The 22,708-nt window shown below is 44.1% G+C and overlaps 1 protein-coding gene across 1 annotated transcript in view; it reads left to right on the forward strand.

The window, feature by feature from the left end:
• LOC139281249 (lipase maturation factor 1-like) overlaps positions 1-22,708 on the forward strand; it is a 470,429-nt gene that overhangs the window by 56,208 nt on the left and 391,513 nt on the right. The gene's annotated exons all lie outside the window — the stretch shown is intronic.

The following is a 22,708-nucleotide window of genomic DNA, read 5'->3' on the forward strand; positions in this document are numbered from 1 at the left end:
CTGGGGTACCGCCCGCGGATCCGAGGCACCCTTAATCCGCCCCTGGGTACCTTGTGTAAGTGGCCGTTCTTAATGTGTTAGCCTTGACAGTGAGTGACAGCTGACTGCTTTGACTGTAATTGTGCCATCCACGCACACACACATTCCATCTGAAGTCACTGCACAGTGATCAGGAACAGGAATCCTGGCTGGTCTGTAGAAACATTGGCCCAGAAATTGCGGTCGGAGGCTGCCCGCGGGCGGATGACTCCCACCTGAAAAATACCTAGGCACTTACCTGGTAGTCCGGGAGGTTCTGAAACTTGTGGTCCCGGGCCTCGACACGAAGGCCTGCGGCGAGGCCCACGTATCCCAGGGACGTAGGCATTTCGCACACGTCCCTGGGATCACATGAGCCGGCCCAACCAATCAATGTATGTACGGAATCACCATAAGTATGAATGGGAATACCCCCTAAAAACATAAACACTTAAAATAAATTGAAAAAAATCACGTATTTACAATGGAATTTAATTATTTATTTAAAACAAAAATTTTATTTTTTGAAAAATAAATGTACATATTTTAAAGGGTCTAAAAATAAATTTAGCTTATTTAACAGGATTTAAAATATTTAAATTATTTTTAAAAATTGTGTTCTTCTGTCCTTCACGGGCATTCGCTGGGCAAATAGCCCAATTCTCCGCCCGCGGAGGCTATTTTCTTCCGGATGCGTGCGAGGATTCTTGACCGATTGCAAGTTCCGGTTTTAGGCGCATGCGCTTTGCATGCCTAAACCCAGAACTGGCAGCGCCTGTACTGGCACGTGCCGACCTCATACCCGCCCGTAGTGGCCGCGAATTCAGGGCTAATGTTTCAGTCAATCCGTGGAACAGGCTTCCTAAGGAGAAAGCAGTTAGTAAGTATTCAAATGCAAATGAGATTTTCGTTCAGAAAATAACATTTGGGATACAATATATGAGCAATTTGAGACATGGCATGTGGTAAGCGTAGCATGCTTGGGCGGAACAGGTGACTTTGGGCTTGTGGTTCGCAGAGCTCTCCACCACTAGGGTTTTCCTCACATCATGTTTGGGTCTGCTGTAGACTAATAGTGATGGTTTGCTAAGTTTAGTAAACAACTTCATTATAGAAACATAGAAAATAGTTGCAGGAGTAGGCCATTCGACCCTTCGAGCCTGCACCACCATTCAATATGATCATGGCTGATCATTTTTGCAACTTCAGTACCCCATTCCTGCTTTCTCTCCATACCACTTGATCCCTTTAGCCGTAAGGGCCACATCTAAATCCCTTTTGAATATATCTAACGAACTGGCCTCAACAACTTTCTGTGGTAGAGAATTCCACAGGTTCACAATTGTCTGAGCGAAGAAGTTTCTCCTCATCTCGGTCCTAAATGGCTTTCCCCTTATCTTTAGACTGCGACCCCTGGTTCTGGACTTCCCCAACATCGGGAACATTCTTCCTGCATCTAACCTGTCCAGTCCCGTCAGAATTGTATATGTTTCTATGAGATTCCCTCTCATTCTTCTAAATTCCAGTGAATATAAGCCCAGTCGATCCAGTCTTTCTTCATATGTCAGTCCTGCCATCGTTGTATCATACAACTACCAGGATGGTAGAAGACGTGAACTCGGTGGACTTCTATTGTCGAGCAATTCCTATGATATTTACATCCCTTTGCATCTTAGATCAGAGGCATAAATGCCAAGGGTGGCACCAGTATTGCTACGCTGAGATCAGCTAACTCAGCATAGACCTGGGATGGAGCCTGGGACCTCCGTGGTTGAGTTCCACATTAGTCATAAACCTACTGACCAAGCCACCACAAGCCCTTCATCTGGGTGGCTGTAATGGTCCAGGCCCATGGACCTCACCAGACCTAGAATATACAGCGCAGAAACAGACCATTCGGCCCAAGCAGTCTATGCCGCCATTTATGTTCCACTCGACACTCCTCCCATCCTTCCTCATCTAACTCTGTCTGCATAACCCTCTATTCCCTTCTCCCTCAAAATGCTTATCTAGCCTCCCCCTAAAATGCATTTATACTCTCTGCCTCAACAACTCCAATTTACCAGTAACATTGTTTGCGATTGGCTTATGTGATGCGTGCTTCTGCTGAGTTGGGGTGAGCAATGCCGCTTTTTACAGACCTCTTAAGTCTTGAACTTTGCAGTACTACATGCCACTCAACTTGGGGGCTGATCTGGGGAATGCCAAACAAGGTGGCTCAGGCTGACTGATATTAATTTCTTTAAAAATGCACACAATCCTCCATTTTGTACTTGAAAAAATTCTGCACAGTTGCATTTTTTTTTTCTCTCTCATCATTTTCTAGACTGCCAGAAGTCTAGACAGAGGAAGGAACCTCTTCCAGTTTATTACGGTCTTTCAGAAAGATATAAGATTATGAGGGAGCTTGACAAGATGGATGCAGAGAGGAAGTTTCCACTGATGGGGGAGACTAGAACTAGAGGGCATAATCTTAGAATAAGGGCCGCCCATTTAAAACTGAGATGACGAGAAATTTCTTCTCTGAGGGCTGTAAATCTGTGGAATTTGCTGCCTCAGAGAGCTGTGGAAGCTGGAACATTGAATAAATTTAAAACAGAGATAGACAGTTTCTTAACAGATAAGGGAATAAGGGGTTAGGGGGAGTGGGCAGAAAAGTGGAGCTGAGTCCATGATCAGATCAGCCATGATCTTATTGAATGGCGGAGCAGGCTCGAGGGGCCTTATGGTCTGCTCCTGCTCCTATTTCTTATGTTCAGATAAGACACTAAGCTCGGGCTCCATCTGGCTGTTCAGGTAGATGGCTCCATTCGAAGAATAGCGAGGAGTTCTCCCGCTGTCCCTGGTTAATATTCATCCCTTGACCAAGACCACCAAAAAAAAAACATAACCCGGCCTTTTATCTGGTTTTCTGTTCGTGGGGTCTTGCTTGTGCCAAAATTGGCTGCCACATTTGCCAACATCAATAACAACAGCTGCACTTCAAAAGTAATTCATGTGCTCAGAAGTGCTTTGATGGGTGTCCTGAGGACATAAATGCATGCTATCTCTTAACTTTCATGTTGGTCAGCTCGCTGTAAGCAATGAGCTTCCATTGCTGATTGTTTCAAAGTCCCCATCTCCAGTAGACAAACACATGTTCAGCAGTGTAGACAAAAGTTCTCCAGTGCACAAACTAAGAATTATGTTTTATTGGTTTAGTGTAGATTTATTGTCAATCAAATACTTGCTGTTAAAGTTTTCAAAGGGAAAGCAAATACAGGGTTGTAGCGCCTATCTGTGCTGGGCCTAGGACATTCCACAGGTTGTGGACATTGTTGGAGTTTAACTTGTAAGCTGGCGGCTTTGTTACCCGTCATTTTTCTTGCTGTCAGTGTTTTTCTACACAAATGTTGTGCGTGCCTTTATTTCAGTCAATGGATTTTCTGTCTGCCTCTATTTGCATTTCACCACCTCTCCCGTGTCAACACTTGAGATGCTGTTTGGGGCAACACTGCTCGAAAGGAATTGGTAAATATTTGGTTAGAACATTTGTTCTGGCAGGCTATAATTCAGCTAAATTTACTGCTAAAGGATATTTCATAAAGTTTTGTACATAATAGTGTACATTATGTACACGGTAGGGTGATACATCTTCAGTGCGTGGTGGGAAATAAAATAACCATGTTTTATGTGCTGCCATTCTGTTGAGTTTTAGCCTTTCAACGAACGTTTTCTTTCAGATGATGGTTGTGAGAATAATATCCTCTGAATCTCTGCTGATGAATGTTATAAAGTAGAATTTGAGAAAGTTTCAGAATGACTGAATGTTGCTTAATTAATGCTGGGAGCTGACTCAAAATAAGGAGGGGGAGAAACATCATTACTTTTATCTTCCCTTCCCCCTTCTCTTAATTGAACATCCCATTCCCTGGCCAAGAGGGTCCCGAGCCATTGCCGCAGCAGTGCAACTGGGAGAAAATTCCCAGGCTGCGGCCCGTGCAGCAACGATGCTCATTGGTCTCCATTCTCTGCAGCGGTGGTGGGAGAGGATGGGATCAGACTGTCACATGGGCTGTAATGGCAGCAGTGGGGATGGGGGTGGGGGAATCTGGGACTAGGGCCGTCACAGCGGCAATGGGGAGTGGAAGCTGGGAGAAATTCAAGTCTTTGGGAGTTGTACCACCAGTAATGGAGGCAGGAGTGATCGGGTAAGGGCAACTGAGTGAGCGGGAGGGACCAGACTGGGGGTCGGTGCAGTTGGGGGTGGGACCATGACTCAAGCTAACCACCACAGGGAGTTCAGAACGAATAAAACTAGCCGTGCACGTCTGCGGTGAGGCAACGGGTGTACCATGACTTGTCTCGAACTGTAATCGGTCGGAAAGAACCTGGGCAACATTGCCCCCAGTACCAGCCAGGGAATGGGAAGAGCACTTGCCATATCTCAAATTTGCGTTTTAAAGTTCCAAATTTTCCCAGAAAAAAAAATGCGAGATTTCGCCAGTCTGCCCACCCTTGTGTAAATAATGTCAGCTTGACTCTGTTAGCAGCACTCTTGCCTCTGGATCAGAAGTTGTGGGTTCAATCCCCACTCCAGGATAATGCATAGGCTGGCACTGCAGTGCAGTCTTGAGGGAGAGCTGCGCTGTCAGATGTGCCATGTTTTGAATGAGACGTTAAACTGAGGCTCCGTCTGTCTGTCCAGGTGCATGTAAAAGATCTATTCACAGATGAGCAGGGGATTTTTTTCCACTGCCCTGGCCAATGTTCCTTCTTGAACCACCACGATTAAAAGTGTTATTCATCTCAGTTGCTATTTCTGGGACTTAGCTGTTCAACTTGGTACTTGCATTTGCCTACATATTAGCAGTGACTTCACGTCAAAAATAATGTATTGAATATGAAGTGCTTTGGGGGCATCATGCGCATGTGATGAGAGTCCATGACGGCTAGTTCATTCCTTTTAAATGGGGCTTATTGATCATTTGCCTGGAGGTGTGCTTGATAAGCGGGGGCAAAAGGCCATTCAGCCATCGTAAAGAAAAAAGAAAAACTTCAAAAGTTAATCGTGTTGTGGTGTGACTGGGAATGCTTACTCTGTTTTCTGCTCTTTCTTACGAAACAGTTTTTTCACACATGACAACATTTATGCAAAGGAATACAAGGCATTGCTCGCAATTATCTTGGCTGATTCTTACTTTAAAACACTTGAACATTTTTTTTAATTTGCAAGACGAGCACAGCCTTCACGTCACAGATAAAAGTTGTCAGCCCCCAGCCCCGAATCTGGCAAAGTTAGTCGAGCATAGCTCTTCTGAATGGTTTGTGATCTTTAACTCACAAATGAAATATTGTAGATTTAGCAACCGACTTATTTTCAGCATAGAGTGACAAGAAAATAAGAGACATTGGCTCATTAAACTGAATTCTGTTTTTACAAGCCCATCGTACTCATTTTGGTTGATATTTTTTGACACTTTTTTTTATCCTGACTTTGGAAGGTTGCTGGCAAAAACCATAATTACAGAAGCCACTCCTTTATAGACACATGACAGTGAGATGCAGTTCAACATGAAGTCCACTTGTATACAACTTCGATGTGTGCTGATTTTCCACTCTTCAACATACAGATGTCGTCTATAAGTAAATTGCTGTTAGTCTGGTCCATCCTGTTGGGCTCAAAATTGCCCAGGAGTTGCTCCGTTTTTTTTGGAGCAACTTGATTTTTCTGAAGTATCTTAAAAATCCCCATTTTGCACATTCAATTTGCGCCAATGTAGTGAGTTCATTAGGATTTTTTTCGTTTAGTTTTTTTTTCAAAAGGGGACGTTACCAGCCACCCATGCCCATTTTGGACAGCTAATATTACTCCAAACTAACTTAGGCCAGGGTATGCGGCCACTTGTGGCTGCACAAAAAACCCTTGGGGAGAGTTAAGAAATCAGCGCAAGTAGGTACATCGGAGGCTAGCAGAACTTAATGACTTGACAAAAGAATGAATAGGATCAAACAGCTATACAGGACATCATATGACAAACTTCGCAAAGTTAATTTACTATACAACAGAAGCATTCATGGAAGCTTAAACTACAAAAATAAAAGTAGTAAAGAGATAAAAACATATTTACATAATTTTTTCAAAATATCCAAATAAAAAATAGAAGTACCTCCTGCTCGTAATTCTTATGTTCTCCCAGCCGCCTAAGCTCACCCACCATCATAGAAATATTTTATACCATATCACCAGGAAATTTACTGTTTTATGCTTTTAAATATTTTGAAAATTCAAGCAAAATGATTCCACCAAATCTAATGTTCAAGAATTGATTATGATGAATTTGAAAGTATTTTCTATTAACTTTGTCAGGAAAGTATTTTCATCAACAGGGTTAAGGAAAGTCTTGAGTAAGCCCATTAAAATTACTGGCTACACAGTTATCACGCCCCCCCCCAACCCCCGGATCAAAACTCCCCCTGCCATCCCCGCCTCATGGTCAGGCCCAACTTCAGGGTTGGCAAGAAGATTGGCTGTGGAAACTTTGGCTTGGGCCCTGCACCAACCTGCTTCTTGTGGCCTTCTAGCCCGGGAAGGCAGCGGGCCGGCCTGTGCGGCAGGCCACTCGGCCCGGGATAGGGGCGGGACGCATTGAGTCCCACGCTGCAGCACACGCACAGAGGCTGGGGGCAGGAGCTACGACACTCCAACGTGCATGTGCAGAACTGCCGGCTCCGCCCCCCCCCCCCCCCCCCAATCGACTGGCCACGCCGCGCCAAGCCCCGGAGAGGCAACACAGTGGCCAGAATTGGGGGGGAGATATTTTTAGGCACCATTTCTAGCCCACAAAGTCGGTGCATCTCTGGTGAGTGCGCCGAAAAAAGGGGTGGGCCAAATTTGAGCCCATTGCACGTAATGGGCTTTTCCGATTATGATTACATTTCAGAATCATGCCACTTTTGATAAAGACCACAAATTTATTCGATTAATGTTTTTCCTTGTATGAATATTTATTGTTTTGTACTCAGCAACATTTTGTAAGCTTCATTATCAGGATTTCATTTAGGATAAATTGCCTTCTAGTTTTAAAAGCAAGCTCAGTGTGCAAGTTATGCAGCATAGTTGGGTCCTCTTTTAATGGTCATTTAAAAATGCAATTTATAAAAGGAATATTCTCATTTTATTTTCTTACTTTACTATTCCATATCTAGCATCATGGTCGCAGAGAACAGTGGGAATATCTTGCCTTGGGCATTGCGCAGTTGTATATCAGTTTGCATTTCCACAGTTTTGAATGGGGAAAGCTCAGACTTGGGTGTGCAACAAAGAGCTATTGATGGTGCTAAGAAAAGAGACGGGGTTGCATTTTATGTTTACAAGCATAAACATATAACTAGCTGGATTGTTAATTAGACTCTGTGCAGTATGTGTGCTCTATATCTACCACCAGCATCCACAATAAGCTTTCTGTTCCTCAGTCTGTGTGTGAAAAGAACACATGTCAAGGTTGACATTTGAAATGAAACAATTATTATTTGTGGGATTATGCTGCACAGATGACCAAACCTGCACAGCAGGACAATATATAAGCATATATGTAACTTAAGTATTTAAGGCCCGATTTTAACTCTGGGCGTGAGTGCGGCAGTCATCAAGATTGCATCACTGTGCCCATTTCGATTTTAACACCAAACGTTATTGAAATGTTGGCCTCGACTCTCGTGCCTGAAACTGGTGGGAATCGTCAACTGGGCAGGGGGCAGGGAGCGGGATTTCGGGCAGCCAGTGTTTGCCGCCGGGGACACGAGGGACCAGTCCTCCACATATGGTGAGTGGTGAGGGAGGCAGGTCCAGTGGGTATTGAAACAACTTTAAATGGGTTAACAATTCAAAGTATCATACAGCACACAAGGAGGCCATTCGACCCATCGTGTCTGGAGCAGCTCTTTGAAAGTGCTATCCAATTAGTCCTACTTCCCGGCTCTTTCCCCGTAGCCCTGCACATTTTTCCTTTTCAAGTATTTAGCGAATTCCCTTTTGAAAGTTGAAGTTGAATCTGCTTCCACCGCCCTTTCAGGCAGCGCGTTTCAGATCATAACAACTCACTGTGTACAAAGATTTCTCCTCATTTCCCCCCATCTCCCCGTTCTTTTGCCAGTTATTTTTAATCTCTCTCCTCTAGTTACCGTCCCTCCTGCCAGTAGAAACCATTTCTCCCTCATTTGAACACGTAAATTTTGAGTTATGTTAAAATGGGCACCCCAGCTATTTTTAACCAGTTCTGCTGAGTGGAGTTTCAGCCTTTATATATCCTGGTATTCGATAAGCCGCATCACATTCTTGGGAATAATCTGTCGACTGGTAGGAAAAGAAGTTGCAGGTATTTAAGCTCCTTAATTGCGGGATTGTTTTTAGGTAGTCAAGAGCACACATTTTAGAATGCTTGTTCTTTCACTCTATTTTTAAATATGGTTCAAATACTTGGATCTGAAACCTACACGGGTCATATTGCATAGAAGATCCTTTATTGTAGCTGTGAGTTTAAAGCTGACATGGTGAAGAACCAATTTTTCAGTTGTGGGGATACAGCGATGCCCTCTCTGCTGTGGGAACAGGATCAAATCTCCCTGAGGCATAAGATCCGACCTTCTTTACCCTTCCACTGCCGCTGAATATCCTTGTACACTTTCCTGGGCTTACACAGGCTGTGAGACTTTCCACTCTTGTAATCTCCCATGCCACTTGGTAGGCACATTTTTTGAAGTTAATGTGAGTTATTGAATTCAGTATAATGGGGGTAATTTTCCCAGCTCACGCTACTAGCGGGAGCCTTGCCGGCTGTCTTACCCATTAAAAGATCAGCAGTGCACCGCCCACGAAATCGGCAATCATTAGTATTAACGGTGCTAGGAACGTGGAATAAATCCACCTATTTTGTCGTCCAGTACCTGCTGATTATTGATTGGTACGTTAGAAGTATTCTACGGGAACTACGAATTTAATGTAATTTTTGTTCGTGATTATGTATAAAGACCCTTTGCACAGTGTGAAAGTAAGGATGCAGAAATGCTCAACAAGATAAATCCGGTAGCCAAATGTTTATCGTACATTTATGCCAAAAGTGTGATTGTCGATGTGATGCTGTTTCAGCTTTGCTTTGACATTAGCTTGTGTAGTGTAAATTGGGTGTCCAGGGCAGAACTAACTTCAAAGTGAAGGAGAGAGACTCCCCCCTCCAAGGAGTCTCACATCCCTTCAATCCAGTGACAGGTTGGGTGCTGACTTTAACATTAACCATAGCCTTTGTGCAAGGTGAAACTTATTTGCAAGACATTACAGTTACAATGTGAATGCACCTTTAATTGCAGTAACTCAAATGCTGGATTTAGAAATACCTTACAATTAAACCTGGAGTTGAAAAGGTTCTGAAATAATCTACATATAATTTTATTTAAAAATAATTGCAGGACTTGTTTACATATGCATCAAAGAATGTGACCTTTATTATGACATGCACTATTTATTCTATGTTAGAAGTCTCTGATTTCCATGATTAAATCAGTTTCTAATGGCATTCATACCAAGTAATTATTCTATAATAAATATTTTACAGCCTGTGGGTATAGAATCGTACAGCACGGAAGGAGACCATTTGGCCCATCGAACCTGTGCCAGCTCTTTGAAAGATCTATCCAATTAGTCCCACTTTTCTTTCCCAAATTTTCTCCCCTTCAAGTATTTATCCAATTCCCTTTTGAAATATTCCTGGCTCCCTATTGGGGATATTCAAACCTGTTCCTAGAAATGCGAGCTTTTATATTGAGATGTATAACTTTTTTTTTTAGTTATTTTACTATAAGTGGCATAAGTAATTGTTTTGTTCTAGCACACAAGTAATTGTTAATTGGATTACACAAAGACTCCCTTTGGAGTGTCACTTTGCATTACGATTTTATCACAAGATTAAAAATCAGTTCCTGTACAGTCTGTCCTGCCCAGGCAAATTACACCCGGGCGATTAGAATACAATTAAAAATAATGCTGTGCTCTGAACACTGATGCAGAGTGAAAGTCTGACAATCTTATTTTACAGTGACATTATCGCTGATTTATTTTAAACTGCTTGGAAGTCATGACTGAAAGTTCTATTGGTTTCCTGTACAGATAATTGTAGAAATCTTCACTGTTGTGCCTAATTTTTTTTAGAAGTGTCCAATTTTTCAAATAATAAATTGATTTTATGTGACTTATTAATGTTGTCCCCAATTGCAATGATTGTGAAATATCTGCTATATGAAATACATTTCAATATTTCAGTTATTGTAACATGTTTCCCAACTGTGTTTCTGCTCCCATTTTGGTTTATTTTCAGCTTATCGCTTGTCTCATTATGTCCTTCTCCTCCTGATCGTCTGTGTCGGCTGTGGCTCAGTGGGTAGCACACTCGCCTCTGAGTCAGAATGTTGTGGGTTCAAGTCCCCCTCCAGTCTCGTGCTGAGAGAGTGCTGCACTGTCAGAGGTGCCGTCTTTCGGATGAGATGTTAAACCGAGGCCCTCTCTGCGCTCTCGAGTGGATGTAAAAGATCCCATGGCACTATTTCGAAGAGGAGCAGGGGAGTAATCCCCGGTGACCTAGCCAATATTTATCCCTCAATCAACAACAAAAAAAACAGACGATCTGGTCATTATTACATTGCTGTCTGTGGAAGCTTGCTGTGCGCAAATTGGCTGCCATGTATCCTACATTACAACAGTGACTGCACTTCAAAAAGTACTTAATTGGATGTAAAGCGCTTTGAGACGTCCAGTGGTCGTGAAAGGCGCTATATAAATGCAAGTCTGTCTTTCTGGTTTCAGTCAGTTGTGTTCAACCAAGCTCTGCCTGTGACTCTATGTTCCTGATTTTCACCATCTCACTTCCTATGATTGGGATCAATCTCCTCTCTTACTGAGGCACCATTTGAGCTAAGGATAGCGCCTTTTGCAAGGTTGGGGAATACAGAATAGTAGATTCGATTTTACCGAATGGAAGAAATTATTAAATATAAATTGTAGATTCAAGATAATTGAAATCCGTCAAAGCTGCACATTTCCTCCTTCCTTTCACCCTCCATGTTTGTTAAATTTCTGCACTTTTAAGCAGATTCCTTTTTAAGTTTAATTTAGTCTCTGGGTGTGACGGGCAGCACTGGCCACATTTATTGCCCGTCCACGGTTGCTCTGAGAAGTTGGTGAGTCAACTGTAAACCATCGCAGGCCCGTGTGTTGGTGCTCCCACAATGACGGTGGGTAGGGAATTGCAGGAAATTGACCCAGCGACGGCGGAGGAAGTGCAATGTGTGTCCCAAGTTGGGGCAGTGTGTTCTCATAATACTGCTGCTCTTCTATTTGGTGGCAGGCATTGTTGGGGTGGGGGGGGGGGGTGGGGGAGAGGCTGCTGTTGAAATAACCTTGATGGATAGCTGTAGTGCATCCTGAAGATAGGACATACCGCAGCCACAGTTAGCTGCCGATGGAAGGGGTGGATGCAAAGTCCAGTGGCAGGGACGGCCATTAAGTAATCTGGCCTCTCTGGGATGGTGGTGTTGAGCTTCTTAAGACTCATAGTGGCTGCACCGATCCAAGCGAGTGGTGAGTATTCCATCGCAGTCCCGACGAGCCTGGTTAACAATGGAGAGGTTTTGTAGGGTGAGGAGGTAAGCTACTCTCCACACAGTATGCATAGTGTACTTGTATTATATGTAGCCATGGTGTTGATATGGGTGGTCTTGTTAAACTGCTAGTTAATGATAGCAGGTAGACAATCCTTTCCTGAGTGATCCATCAATGGCGCCCTGGGCTTCAGCGCAGAAAGGGTGAAAAAGAACGATATAGCGCCTTTCATGACTACCGGACGTCTCAAAACTCTTTACAGCCAATGAAGTACTTTTGGAGTGTAGCCACTGTTGCAATGTGGGAAACGCGGCTGTCAATTTGCGCACAGCAAGCTCCCACAAACAGCAATGTGATAATGACAAGATCATCTGTTTTGTTTTAGTGCTGTTGATGGAGTGATAAACATTGGCCAGGACACCTGGGATAACTCCCTTGCTCTTCTTAGATATAGTGCCATGGGATCTTTTACGGTCACCTGAGAGAGCAGAGGGGGCCTCGGTTTTAACATCTCATCCAAAAAGGGAATAACATTAAGGAAGAAAGGGAATAAAATGTCTGTGTAAATGCCAGTTCAAAGTCCCTGAAATTAGAATCTCTAAACCTCGAGTTATTTTGCTGCACAACTTTGCTGGATATAGTAAAGATGAGTAAAGTAGGATTTCTCAGGATATGGGCTTACAATATTTAACACAATTACAGCTGCATGAGGAGCTTGTTGCATGAACAACCACGACCACACAAGTCATTTAATAGGCCATGTGCAGTATCCTATCATGTGGATCAATTATACTGCCATTTGGAATAACTGAGCACAGCAGGAATATTGAAAAGAATTTTCCTAATTCCCTACCAAGAAAATTTTGCAGCATTTCTTGAGTTTCTGCCAGGACTTTCTATCACACCTTAATACATTCCAAAACATGCTGTAACCACAGAAATAAACAGCTTTTCATCAAAACAACTGCTAACAGTTTTCCACAATTGCAGTAAATAGCACATGAAATCTCTCAATACTTTGCTATTTCACACTTTTGGATATTACAAGAGGCAGTTGTTTTTGACGATTGCTTGAGAAGAGGCAGTCAAGGTGCTGATTCCTACTTTACAAGAAAGCCATCGTGGCTAATAACCATTATTTGATCTGATCAAGGAAAGTATGAAAAATCCAAAGCGGTTCTGGTGAAGGGGTCGTGGACATAGAACGTTAACCTAATCTTTTTTCCTTTCTCCACAGATGCTGAGTGCTTCCAGCATTTTTTTTTCTGCCTTTATTGCAAAGACTGCCAACTGTTTTCATCACCCCATTCTGCTTGCATTAGGAGCTTGAGGTTAATTTCTACATGTATTGGTTTCTTGCAGGGAATGCTAATAGTGATAGCATAATTACAGGAAATTATTGCCTGCATAGCCTAATTGTTTTCGCGATCCTGGCAGCAACCGCAATGATACAAGCTTACTGAGACCAGAGATTAATACAGAAAAATATTTTGAAACATGTGTCAACCTGCCAGAAATGTACGTATCGTCTCACTATGTTAAAAGCACCAGACCAATGCAAGCTGTTTGGTTGAATCATCCCCACATTATAATGAAGTACCTGCACAGCATGGTTTCAGGGTGGCATGGCGGTACAGTGTGCTGTAACACCAATGTATTCGATGTCATGGTGCAAGGATGTAGGTTTGTGTCCAATTCCCAAAGTCTTGTATTTCTAGTCTTGACACCATAGGAACGCGGCATTTTTGCCCATCAGGTTTGCCGTTTGAAACAGTGCTTTTGCCCACCTGAGCCACCTCGTCTTAATCCCAATCTTTTGCTCATTCCAATGTCCTTTAGTATTCTTGTTTTCAAGCAAAGAATTTCCTTTTAAAAGAATTTATGGACTCTGATTCATCAATGATTAATGGCAGAAAATTCTACATTCTGATGACCTTTGGTGAACATTCCTCCACTTAAAATGTTTTTGTGAGTCTTAAAATTGTGCCCTCTCATTATTGTCTCACTGCCTCTTTTGTTGACGATTTAAAAAGCTACTGCTCTAGAACGACGTTATGATGCACTGTAGGAACCACTCCCCTTCCTTGCCATGGATTACTTTTACTCCAATCAATTTAAGGGTAATAAAAATCACCCATTTTTCTGACCCGATTATCTCTAAATTGACCTCTATCTCCTTGCCATTGTTTGGCGCTCTTTAATAAATTCCCATTGATTGTCCAGCCCACAGTTTGAGTGGGGGCGACTGGTGTTAGCAGAGTTCTATTGCCGTGCTGCGATCGGGCAGCACCATCGTGACTTAGAAAGGCTCTGGCCAGCTGCATCACTTGGTGCAGAATAACCAGGAATAAGGAGTATGTGGTTCGTGAGCTTCCATGGGAGAGGAGGGGCCGAGAGGGTGTGGAGACATCCCTCCTCTCGGCCCCACCACTACACATACAGTAGCAAAGCTACTGTATTCATGTCTGTTCTTGCAGCTGTACTAAGGCCATGCTGTTGTGGTTACTCCAGGGACACTATTAAGCAACAGAACTTGAATTCCAGTTGAATTGAGCATTGGCTTTTTTTAAAGAACCTAACTATACAGGACAATATGTACCACAATTTGATGAAAGTGATAGTACATGAAAGTTAATTGAGTATGTCAATGCGAATGAATTTGCGAAAACCCAATTTCTAATTGGTGGCACAAAATGCTTTCTACGCTGTTGATGCACGACATTTGCATAAAGTGTTCATCTGATTTTAGCCCGCTCCCTTTTCCTGGCACACGTCAGCAGTTTTTATTTTGCAGTACAGCGTCACGATGAAAGGGACATTGTTCAAATCTAGTTGGTTTTATACCTATTTGTCGTGAATTTCTTTTGATCTTTTTGCTGCAGAATTTGGGTGTCGAGGTTGTTCACAACAGGGTACATTTCCATTGAGGTGGAAATGTTCTTAAATTCTGAGGAGAAATCGAAGGGTTAGTTTTCATAGTGGTCTGGAATTTCCTGCAAGGGTGCAATTGATGACGCACGGCATAAATTGGGTTGTTGTGATCTCTGATCCTCGTGCACTATACCCCCTCTCCGCCTCAGTCTCCTCTTCGCTCTCCTCATTTAAGATGCTCCTTAAAACTTGCCTCTCTGATGATTTTCGATCACCTGTCCTAACATTTCCTTTTTTGGCTCGGTGTAAAATTTTGTTTGATAACGCTCCAATGAAGGTTTTGCTATGATAAAGGTGCTATATAAAGGAAAGTTGTTGATGTTATACTTAAGCCAAAATTTCCTTGGAAATCAATTTGACTGCGGTGCCGCGAGCTCTGTGAAGGATCAGGGACCTCGATGTGGCAGAGCCCGTGACTTACCCCGCCGTCCTACCACATTTGTTGTGCATGCTGAATGGTGCCTTGTCTCGCTTGACCTCATGTTGTACAGATCAGGGGATGAAATTCAACTTCGGTGGAAGCGCAAAACTGGAAGTAATGGATCAGCCGCTTGTTATCCATCTTACCCAACTTTTCCTATCAATTGAAGTTAAAGGCCTTGCTGACACAATTTGGAAATGGAGCCTTTGTATGAAGGATCATAGCAAATGGAGCATTTGTGATGGGTGGTGCCACCATGACGTCAAACTCTCCTTTGCCAGTGCCTTTTACGAATTCCTCTCCTCCAATGTAGTGAGCTAGTCTTCTTTCCCAATGATTTTGGACAGCATTGTCCTGTGAGCAGGACTAGGTTTATAAAAAGATGAACAAGTGGCGGAGGAGAAGAAACGCCACCCCTATGCCCTGAGCATTCCTATGAGTTTGGACAGTGGCGCCTTAAATCTTTTGTGGTTGACCTGTGAAGAGCTATGTGTATGGAACTGATGTGCCCCTGGCACTGTGCCATGCAGCTTCTGTGGAATGAAGGCATGTTGCAAATAAGGAACAATGCTACGTGCTAGCTTGGCGCGTTATCTCGCGAGGGTGCAGCAAATGAACAGTTACATTGGGGCTATGCCTTGTACGAACAATTGTCAACGCGATGAAGCTAAATCACGGGTTTTTGGTAGCTTCTGCCAGATTATCTCATCAGGTCACAATTGGCCCTGTTGGGGCTTACATAAGAATCAGGAGCAAGAGCAGGCCATTCGGCCCCTCGAGCCTGCTCCGCTCCGCCATTCAATAAGATCATGGCTAATCTTCTACCTCAACTCCGCTTTCCTGCACTATTCCCATATCCCTTGATTCCCTTAATATCCAAAAAGCTTCTGAAAGAATAACTCAACTTGGCTCTTGCCGAAACGTTACAATGGTCTGGGCATCTATTTGGTTTTGACCTCCAGAGTTGGCAATGGAACAATTCCTGCTCGGGAGCAAAGTGAAATATTTCAACTTAATTAAAAGGCGAAATAGGATATGGTACAAAACCAAGAGGAAATAAAACTGAAATAAAAGATGTGAAAGGGAGAGTTTGGGGAGGGCTGCAGAATGTAGGAAAAAGGAACGATGGAATGAGATGCAGCAAAAAACAAATTAGCTATCAATATCGAAGTCCGATATACAGGCCAAAGCTTCCTGTGTAACAGCGTGGATATCTTGTCGGCTGCCTGCGAATTTCCTCTGAGGGCAGTATCGGATAATGTGCTTCAGAGTCTGATTAGGAGATTATGAGCTCTGCAGTCTTATGATGGGGGATGCTTTAATCTTCCATCTAATATTGCTATGACACTGAGTCTTGTTTCTGTATCACGGTTGCATGAGTTGAAAACTTTGACAAACCGGCTGATCCATGGAGCGGGAGCTGGAGCTACTGTGGTTCAAGGGTTTAAATTAAACCTTGCTACTTTTTTCCCCTATCACTTACGATGCTTCTGAATGATGCAAGAATATTGTAATGCCGTGGCAGTACGAGAATAGTTTCTTGTAGCCTTCAGTCACTATGATTTAAGCTTTGTTTTTATTGTCATCAGCATTGTTTCAGTTTTGAGCCCAAAGTATAGACTTGTTAAAAAATAAATGAAAAATCAGAGAAAGTGAGTAATATCATCATCATCATCATAGGCAGTCCGTCGGAATCGAGGAAGACTTGCTTCCACTCTTGAAGTGAGTTCTTTGGTGGCTGAACAGTCCAATACGAGAACCACAGTCTCTGTCACAGATGGGACAGATAGTCGTTGAGGGAAGGGGTGGGTGGGACTGGTTTGCTGCACGTTCTTTCCGCTGTCTGCGCTTGATTTCTGCATGCTCCCGGCGTTGAGGCTCAAGGTGGTCAGCGCCCTCTCGGATGCGCTTCCTCCACTTAGGGCGGTCTTAGGCCAGGGACTCCCAGGTGTCAGTGGGGATGTTGCACTTTATCAGGGATTCTTTGAGGATGTCCTTGTAGCGTTTCCGCTGCCCACCTTTGGCTCGTTTGCCATGAAGGAGCTCAGAGTAGAGCACTTGCTTTGGGAGTCTCGTGTCAGGCATGTGGACTATGTGGCCTGCCCAGCGGAGCTGATCGAGTGTGGTCAGTGCTTCAATGCTGGGGATGTTAGCCTGAATGAGGATGCTGATGTTGGTGCGCCCCTGTCCTCCAAGGGGAATTGTAGGATCTTGCGGAGACATCGTTGGTGATGTGTCTCCAGCAACTTGAAGTGTCTGTACATGGTCCATGTCTCCGAACCATACAGGAGGGCAGTTATTACTACAGCCCTGCAGACCATGAGCTTGGTGGCAGTTTTGAGGGCCTGGTCTTCAAACACTCTTTTCCTCAGGCGGCTGAACGCTGCATTGGTGCACTGGAGGCGGTGCCTGCTCTTGTTGATAGGAGGCTCCCGAGACATGGGAAATGGTCCACTGTGTCCAGGGCCGCGCCATTGATCTTGATGACTGGGGGGGGGGCAGTGCTGTGCGGTGAGGACCTTTGTCTTACAGATGTTTAGTGCAAGTCCCATGCTTTCGTACGCCTCAGTAAATACGTCGACTATGTCCTGGAGCGCGGCCTCTGTATGTGCGCAGACGCAGGCGTCGTCCGCTTACTGTAGCTCGACGACAGAGGTTGGGGTGTTCTTGGATCTGGCCTGGAGACGGCGCAGGTTGAACAGGTTCCCACTGGTTCTGTAGTTTAATTCCACTCCAGCGGGGAGCTTGTTGACTGTGAGGTGGAGCATGGCGGCGAGAAAGATTGAGAAGAGGGTTGGGGTGATGACGCAGCCCTGTTTGACTCCGGTCCGGACGTGGATTGGGTCTGTGATGGATCCTTTGGTAAGGATCACGGCCTGCATGTCGTCGTGGAGCAGGCGGAGGATGGTGCTGAACTTTTGGGGGCATCCGAAACGGAGGAAGACACTCCATAGACCCTCGCAGTTGACAGTGTCAAAGGCCTTTGTAAAGTCGAAGAAGGCCATGTATAAGGGCTGCCGCTGTTCCTGCATTTTTCCTGTAGCTGTCGCGCTGCAAAAATCATGATCAGAGAAAGTGAGTAATAATGGTGTAATTGAGTCACAGGGTTCAGATGACATCTATAAGCCATTTGAGCTTTGATGCTGTAGTTTATAACATCATCTGAACTCCGTAATTAAGTTACAGCCTATGCGGAATCTTATATTCCATGTGTAACATCCTTCTCGTTTATCATCAATAAGAGAACACGAAATTTATGTTCTCAATCCACAAATGCTGATTGACCAACCATCACCATGTAAATACCCATTATCCATGAGAGACTGGATGCACCACAGTAAAATAATCCCTAATGGTTCCCTGTGGGTAAATCGTATCTCTTTTTTTTAAATGCATTTAATCGGTTGAGGCAAAAAGAAAACTGAATGTTGGAAATTCAAAATGCTGGAATGCTGCACAGCAATGTTCCTGTTAAGCTGCGCAGCTGTCCTGCAGCCGGCACACCCGACTTTTAAATACAAATAAATCGCAGATGCGCGAATTTGAATGGGGTGCGCAGCCGGAAAAAAAATTCAAGTGAACGTTGCTGCACAGCTTGTTGCTCAGTATTTGAAAGGACATGTGTGTTGTACTCTTAATTGGACTCTATATCAGAACACAATCTCTCGCTTGAAATAATCACACCTAGCTCAGCACTGCTTCCAAGCTTTTTGGTCGTATGATTTACCTTTCGTGACTTTTGATTTCCCCGTGACTCTTGGGGCTGAATTTTAGGCTTTTCTGTTTTCGGGGCGAAAACAGAGGCGGGGCGGCAGAGTTACCGACCGGGAATAGTTTGTGCTTTGGTAAGGAAGTTTCAGCATCTGGGCCCTGTGTTAGGTGACGCAGTGCGAAGGGAGGCGTTGTACACTTTTCATGGCACAAAAATGGGAAAGTCGTGAACTAAACTGCCAGGCCGTGTGCGCTGCGGCGGGGGGGGGGAACTTTAAAAGACCCACAAAAACATTCCCAAAATATTGCGCACACCACCACAACACAAATCGCTAAAAAATTTAAAGAACAAGCACTCGCACTTACCTTCGGAGTGCTTTCCCTTCCTCACTGCCGCCGGCTATGCTGGAATGCTCTGATTTCCCAGGCGGTCATTGCGGACGTACTTCTGGGCGGACGGGTCGGGCAAAAGTTCAAACTCCTGCCGGTATTGCAACGAGAGGCGTTGCACACCTGGTGCTGGTGCTGAGCATCGCCGCAAAAACGGACCGGAGGATCGCGAAGGGACGCAGGAGACCTGAACGCCGCCTTTCACACCGCTCCGGGGCAAAACTCCGAGCGCAGAGGACCGGAAAATCCCAGCCCCATATGTTTGCTGACAGAGAGTGAACATATTCCAGGCTTCTTGCTGTGACGTTCCTGATCTGGGCATGCATGAAAACGTGTAGGCATGTTCAAACCAACTGTTGAAGTCTCTTTGGTACAGCGGTAAACCTCTTCTTAAACGTTATTGACATTTTAAAGGTTTCTAAGAAACAAAGTGATAAAGCACATAAACAGCAATGGGGACAGCAACCTGCATTTATATAGCACCTTTAACTCAGAAAAAACATTCCAAGAGGGGTCATCAGAAACATGGACACTGAGCCAATGAAGGAAATATTGGAAAGGCTTGGGCCAACAGGTGGGTTTTAGCGAGGGTCTTAAAGTAAGAGACGGAGCCAAAGCATGGGGCCGTAGGTAGCTGAAGGCGCAGCCGCTGATGGTGGGATAACGGGAGGTAGGACTGCAAGAGGGCAAAGTCTGAGGAACGGAGAATATGGGGGGTGGAGAAAGAGAGCTTTGTAGAGCTGGAGGAGATTACAGAAATATTGTAGCGAGAGGCCAAGAAAAGATTTAAACACGAGGATGAGAATTTTAAATTTGAGGCATTGGAGGATCACGGGCCAGTGTAGCCAAAAAGGACATGGGTAAGGGGTGAGTGGAACTTTGGGTGGTGGAGTTCTGGGTGAGCAGACTTTTTCGGAGGATGGAAGGCTGGCATCGGAGTATGTGAGTTGGGAGTTAACAAAAACATCTGGAGTTTCGTGAGGGTGATGTTGCAGATATGGTAGTATTGGGGGCTTTATAATGGGGAGGGTAATGGGTCAGAAATGAGACTTGAGATGGAATAGGACAAGGTTGCAAGCAGTTTGGCCATGGCTGGGGAGAGGGTTGCTATTGGTGGCAAGGGTCCAGAGTTCGAGGCGAGAGCCAAAGACAGTGACTTCGGTCTTAATGTTTAGCTGGTAGAAATTGTGACTCCTCCAAGACTGTATGTCAGACGTGTAATCTGACGACAACAGTGGCAGTGGATGGGTCGAGAGAAGCTTCATTTTGACCTGTGTTCGTGTTTTCTTTGTATGGAAAAGTTCTGGTTTTAAAATAACTAGAATATTTATCGAAATTTATTCTCTCAGTCTTTTGACAGCCTCACTCTGCAGCTGTTCATTTAGAAAAGGCTTTATAATAGTGATCCGGGACTGACTATCCCTCCTAGTGGGAAATCCATGAACACCCCAGAACTCCAGTCTGCAGTTCCACACCATGGCACGGCTGAGCGAGGGAGCTTGCAGAGGGGAGAATGTGGCAGCAAATCCCCATCTCACAGCTCAGTGGCACAAGAACGATAGATCGCCAATGAGCACAGTCGCTGTACTTCAACACCATTTCAGCTTTGAGTAGTAAGCTGACATAAAGGAAAGGCAAGGTGGCAGCTGAGCACTTTTGTACGTCAGATCAGTAGGAATACATTTTCATGCCAGCAGTTCCTCCCCATGGTGAGTTGCTGACCTTTACCAGGTTGACGGTGGGGGTTCAGCAGACGCTAACTGGAGACTTTTCTACAGGGAGCAAGAGTAACCCGGAGAGCAATTCACCCCACACTGCTTTCATGCACCTTCCAGTGGCATTTTATAGAATCCCATTGGTAGAGGCCCAGGAACAGGTTTCATGCCCCTCTTTGGTCGGGAGTGGTGTAGAGAAGGTTGGGGGAGCGAGGGATAGCTAGAAAGAAAGATCTTCAGTGAATTTGAAAGCCAACATACAGACCTCTGACCATTTGAAATTCGCAATATACTCCATCCTCAGTAATATAACCTGTATAGCTTTATAGCTGTGCTAATAAAGCACGCAGAATTCTTTCAGGGGGCATTCAGCATTTGTATAGGAGCAGTGCAGGTTGTAAAATGGTGGATCGATGGTTTTAGTCTTTGGGTAGTTCAATCCTACATTACTGTCATAATGTACTTTTACATAATGGGAATGCAGCCAACAGCAGATATATGCTTAGGATATAGAGGCACTGGAAAAGGAGCAAAAAAGATTTACAAGGATGACACCAGAACTGAGAGGCTATAAACTATCAGGAAAGATTGAACAGGAAAAGAGAAGGTGTCCTGATAGGGAGAATGTGGTGGCAAATCCCCATCTTGCAGCTAAGTGGCACAAGATCAATAGATCGCCAAATTTGCACAGTCGCTGTACTTCCAACACCATTTCTGCTTTGAGTGGAATACAAGAATCATTTTTTTTCTTCAATTGTTCCAAACATGGACTGTTTATAAGGACATTACCCAAGCGCATTTCATAGTTCCTTTTATTACGTGATCTTATTCAAGTTGATGGCAAGCATATTTATTTGCTACAAAGTGTCAGCCAATGGCTCAGTGGGTAGCACTCTCACCTGAGTCAGAAGGTTGTGGGTTCAAGTCCCACTCCAGGGAATTGAGCACCAAAAAATCTAGACTGACACTCCAGTGCAGTGCTGAGGGAGATGCCATCTTTTGGATGAGACATTAAACCAAGGCCACAGTCTGCTCTCTCAGGTGGATGTGAAAGATCCCATGGCACTACTTCGAAGAAGAGCAGGGGAGTTATCCCCGGTATCCTGGCCAATATTTATCCCTTCATCAACATAACCAAAAAACCCAGATAATCTGGTCATTATCACATTGCTGTTTGTGGGACCTTTGCTGTGTGCAAATTGGCTGCCGCGTTGCCAACATTACAAGAGTACTTCATTGGCTGTAAAGCGCTTTGAGACGTCCGCTGGCCGTGAAAGGAGCTGTACATCCAAGTTTTTTTTGAAAGCTGCAATGGAAATACCAAGCTCTCACAACCAAGCTATTGAACACTTCATTGTTGCAGTGATAGCGTTGGATTGCGCATCTGCATGCTTGTAGGTTTAATAGATATAATGAGATAAATGATGGAATGCAGTGGCCTCTCGCTGTTGATAAATACCAAAAGTAACAGATGCGTTTGCCATCCTGTTTATGAGCATGTCCTCATCCTGTATGTTATGGGCCTTAAATTGAGAGTAATTATTCTAATTTGTTTTATTACATTAGTGTAGGTCGCATGAATAAAGAGGGCTTTCTTTATTGCTTTATTATTATTCATCAGAGAAGAGTCAGCCAGCCAAGACTTGTGACTTTTGTGCTGTGCTTCATGGGAATTTTTAGAAAATGATGTCTAAAATGCTCTGACCTGTGACCTTTCCAGCTGCAGCCTCTGCTCTCCACAGGAATCCCATACTTGACTCCTTAGAAAGTCCTTTGTAGCAGTTATCTTCATCCATTTGTTTTGCAGTAGCCTTTGGCAGCACGATTTGATGCCACTGAATGGAATAAAAGGCGTAGAATCATTAATGCCAAGTTCTTTTCAAATCCCCTTTC

Source organism: Pristiophorus japonicus, chromosome 15 (assembly GCF_044704955.1).
Source record: "Pristiophorus japonicus isolate sPriJap1 chromosome 15, sPriJap1.hap1, whole genome shotgun sequence".
Taxonomy (NCBI): Eukaryota; Metazoa; Chordata; class Chondrichthyes; family Pristiophoridae; genus Pristiophorus; species Pristiophorus japonicus.